This window comes from Atractosteus spatula, chromosome 18 (assembly GCF_055471065.1).
Source record: "Atractosteus spatula isolate fAtrSpa1 chromosome 18, fAtrSpa1.hap1, whole genome shotgun sequence".
Taxonomy (NCBI): Eukaryota; Metazoa; Chordata; class Actinopteri; order Semionotiformes; family Lepisosteidae; genus Atractosteus; species Atractosteus spatula.
In genome coordinates, this window is record NC_142723.1 from 4,126,887 (window position 1) to 4,131,536 (window position 4,650).

The 4,650-nt window shown below is 43.5% G+C and overlaps 1 long non-coding RNA gene across 1 annotated transcript; it reads right to left on the reverse strand.

The window, feature by feature from the left end:
- Positions 1–515: 515 nt before the first annotated feature.
- LOC148818407 (uncharacterized) lies at positions 516–2,261 on the reverse strand. The gene is made up of 4 exons (XR_016094469.1): positions 2,249–2,261; positions 1,658–1,727; positions 1,487–1,537; positions 516–703 (listed from the first exon to the last, which is right to left on the reverse strand). It is a non-coding gene; the product is annotated as an uncharacterized LOC148818407 (long non-coding RNA).
- Positions 2,262–4,650: the final 2,389 nt, after the last annotated feature.

Genomic DNA, 4,650 nt, shown 5'->3' on the forward strand with positions numbered 1-4,650 from the left:
GATTATAAATAGGGGCCGTCCCACCCCGAGCGAGGGGGTGATGTTGGGGGAGGGGGGGAGTCCGGCTGTCACCCCGTTGCTCTCCCGGTACTGGCGCTTAGCTTGGCTGCCGAAAAAGAAAAATGCATGAAATGTTCCTTACAGATTTTGCTAAATCCAGCAACCGTTTTCTACGAGAGATTAAGCAAAATTTAAATCTCTTGCTTTTAACCTTTCGGGCAGGACAGAAGCAGGTAGTGTTTTGAGAGCAGATAAGCGGTTTCTTTCTCTCTCTCTCTCTCCTCGCACCGTTGGTTACCGTTTTCACGCCGGGTCTCACACGGCTGGGCTCCAGTTATGAGTTTCCCCTCAGTTCAAGCTAAAAAGAGCGGTCGGTGCGTCTTCATGCAAATCGCCTCCGGAGGATGAAAACCCAGCCGGAGCTGCAGGACACGGTAAGGCCGCATACAAGACTAACAGGACCACAGCGTTTGACTCGCTTGGTCCGAGAGTCAGCGATACCGGTAAGAGTGACAAGGCCACCCTGAAAGCGATTTTCAGTCCTGGAGGACGCCGGCTGGAAAGTGCGCTTCGAAGAAGAGACTCGGACTCGCCTGTGAAGCCGCCGCGGTACACGTGTGGGTCTGCGATCAGGTCTCCGCGCCCTGAAGGATCCGACAGCCGCCGTTCAGAGCCCGGAGACTCGCCAGGATACAGCAGAAGCCTGGAATGCCAACAAAAAACAGCGTCTTGTTCAGGTAAAACTAAAAAAATAATAATAACTAGCAGCTAAAAGAAGTTGAAGGCACAATGTATTGGTTTTTTTCGCAGAGTCGAAGACGTAAAACCTACAGCCCGTCAAATAGCTCCAGCAAAGTAAGTTTGGAAATTTACCTTTAAACCCGATTTTATTACGTTTTCCACCTGGCCCCAGAAAGACCGACAGGCTTAGGCCAGAATCCAGCAGCTCCAGTTAAACGGTAAAATTTAGAAACTTTCCTTGCTTCCAAACTCGCTATTTAAAAGCGAACATGGGTCCCAGAAGCGCTATAAATGAGCGAATTGAAGTCTAATTGCAGACTGACCACACCTGCCTTCTCAATCACACTCGGCCACTCTGCTATTAAACAGCGAAGTGTGTAAGTCCCATTGCATGACCAGACACTTGAGACTTCAAATCCTCTAACAGGGACTATTTACTTCTGATCCTGCTAATTAAACAGTTAACACATGAATAATTAATCCAACTCTTCACAGACTCCGTTGTTTTAATTGTTGATACAATTTGGAAGCCAAAACGGACATTTATGAATATGTATCATATTTATAAATGTATTATACGCATCAAAACGGCGAAATAATTTCTATGAACAGCAGGCCGACAGTGTCAAAACCAGTTCTGTCGTGGAGAATTCTAGTATCGCCTAGTCTTCTTTTGACAAAGTGCATCACGTTATCCCAAAAATATTTCAATAGGATACCCGAAACGAATAAGGTTTATACTTACATTGATCATTGCAGCAGCTGAGCCAAGCGTGTCCTGCCCGAAGACCCCAAACTGGAAACAAAAGAACGCATGTATTAAGACGACAACTTAAAGATCATTTAAAACAAACGTTTATTAGCAAACGGTGTGTTCACCAGGACAGACAACGCAGAATGTATTTCAATAACATACGTGTAAAGAAATTAAAATGTTTATACTCCCGTTATTTAATGCGAATCTTGTCCTGGCCGAAGACACGAAACTGAAAACGCAAAAACAGCTGAATTTAACATTTAACTTAAAACGTATTCGTTGAAACATTTTAACCACAAATATAAGAACACAGCCATACAACATACGCTGGAAAATTATGGAGAATGTACAATTCCCAGAAGGCTACTTTCGGTTTGGATAAATTCACAGGCTTGATTTTGCGCACAAAGTTCACGAATTGTTTGATGAAGACTAAGATAACGTGCGGAACAAATACGTTTTCATTCGGCAAATACAGCAATGTCTTGACTGCTACAACAGAGCTTTTCTTCGATGTAGAATAAGTACATGCGTTGTCTGTGTAACACAAACGCCAGGTTAAAACTAAGCGAAGCGTTGGGGGAAAAAAAAAGACATTGAAAAAATGCTATTTAGCTCCCAACGAAAATAAGTATTTTACCCCCCCCCCCCCCCCCTTCTCCGGAGATGTATAGACTACATAATTACATGACTTACATTTTATCTACATTAAAGCAGAGGAAAAATAATCAAAATGCGGAACAAACTCACCCAGCTCCCTTCTCTCTCGCAGAACCCGGCGGACAGGTGCGCGGGGCGTGGCCTGCGAGGGATGTCATTCGAGTGGGTGTGGCTACAGACTGACGGCGCGGGTAGCTTCTTCCCTGGCTCCACCTGTAAAGGTGTGGAATAAATCGAGCATGTTTTCAGAAGCCACCTTGAGTTACAAGTTTCAAAATCATTTTTTTTATTCTTATGGCCATCAGGGTAATCGCAGTTAGTACGTTTAATCTTTATTAGTATTTGAGAGTCACAGGAATTGAATGAAAGCATTTAGAAATATGTAGGCGAGCTGTTGGGTCTAAAGTCCTTAGCAGGACACTTACTGTTCTATAAAAGTTTATTTTAATGCTGCATGATTCATTGGATGATTCATTCGATTGTTTTTCCCCTGCCTGAAGCCCGGTTGATCACCTGGGAAGAATGGAGACTGGCAACTGAAGCTTTTCAATAGGAATGGTGCAACCTCAACTCTGCATCTGTAATGTGGGACCCAAGCTATTTGGTTTGTATGGTGATCCTCTGACCCTCTGTCATGTCCTTGACCCTGACCTTGTAACAACTGTATCATGTTTATGCAATAAAGTTAAGGCGTCTCTGGAGGTCTCTTTTGTATACAGTCATTAAGGTCTATGAACTCTGTCCTCTGGTGTTGTGGTACCATTGGATAATCACTGATGCTTTTTTGATTGCTGTATCCTAACATGTAATAATGAGGGAAAGTTGGGATATGAACTGGTTAGGTTTTAATAGAGACAATTCACTCCTTGCACTGACTAAGTAGCTTTTGTGATGCAATGTAATGCACGGATTAAATAGCCTGAGACTTGCAACTGCAGGAGAACACTAGTATTGAACCGGACCAAGGCAGCACAGGCTCATCAGTGCTGTTGGAGCACAGCAACAAAGGTGCCAAGCTGGGAGATAATTTCCTGGCTGGAATTAGTCTGTTCCGCCCTCAACTGTGGCAATTTTCATCAGCTGCTGTAGGGCCAAATTCCTTCTTCAAACATGTGGAGGGGCTTAACTGGCAATCCGAACTGTTTAAGGACCCTGCCCTGCATCCCCACCATAAGCCTGCGCAGGAACCTTCGACCCTTTGAAGACGCCTTTTCTGCAAAAGGCTGGGCTAGAGCAGGGATCTCCCTACCTCTTCCTGGAAAAATGCCAGTTGAGGTGGGTTTTACAAGTCACCCATTGTTTAATTAGGAGCACAGGGGAAAGCTACTGTGCTGTTAAGGAATTTGATCACTCGCGAATAGGAGCTCCTTGCCTTGTAGGGTCTTCTGGTTTGTGTTGCAGCTCTTTCAGAAATTTACATCAGCTGCATTGTTAGTCCAGGTCCTTAAATAATCCTTGAATAGTTAAGTATAGAATGTGCTGAGCTCGGGCTCCAAAAAACCAGGGCCGAGAGAGTCTCTGCTTAATTGAGAGCATATACAGTTTTGTTTCTAAAGTGCAGTGATAGAGCACATCTATTTCAGAAAAGTATTAGATTTAATTGTTGGGTGGTACTTGGCAAAGTCACCATTCTTCCTTAGATATTTTGTATTGCTACTTTAGATATGGCATTTGGGAGGGGAGCTGGGGGCAGGTATGTACTTTCTTGGTAATGTAACATTAATACAGAATGCTGGGGCTTTCACAAAGCTTGCGTTAATGTCACATATGCAGACTATCCTTGGAAATACTTAAACTGTTTGACAAGAGCTGTACCTGAACATTTCAGGACCTAATGGTCTCATCTCATCTTTGAAGGTGGGGTAGTCATTTCACTACTGCATAAAAACTGAAGTACAAGACGAAGTCCTTTTGAGTAAAGAGTGCTTTTAATCCTAAAGTACTTGACACATTGGCTGGAATTGACTTCATCTGTCATGGAAATGCAGTAATACAAAGTGGGCAAACCAACCACTCAGGCATCAACTGACACCTCTCCCAGGCAGAGAAGTGAGAATAAATGAGTGGGGAAAAAACAGCAAGCTCAGGTTATTAGTCTAGACTGAAATTTAGCCAGGAGTCTAAGGTTAACACCCCTACACTTTAATCTTTATGGACCTCGCTTTAACATATCACTCAAATGACTGAACCTCTTACAGCAAGGGATAAGATGGAAGAGCACCACCTACTGGTCTTTCCCACCCCATACACAACTTGTAGTAATAGTCTGAAGTTCCAGGTTCTGTACCAGTTCTGAGTAAGCTTAGACTTGTGTCATATGAGACCAGGCTACATAGGAGTAATACTGTTGCTTTTTTTCCAGATCCACTTCCTGACTGAAGAAGTGAGGAGTTTTTATTGGACAAAGCTCAGAAACCAGATACAAGCTCTATTGTCAGCTGGGGAGCTGGAGTACCTGTATTTCCTATTGGTCAGTTGTTCATATACCTGTT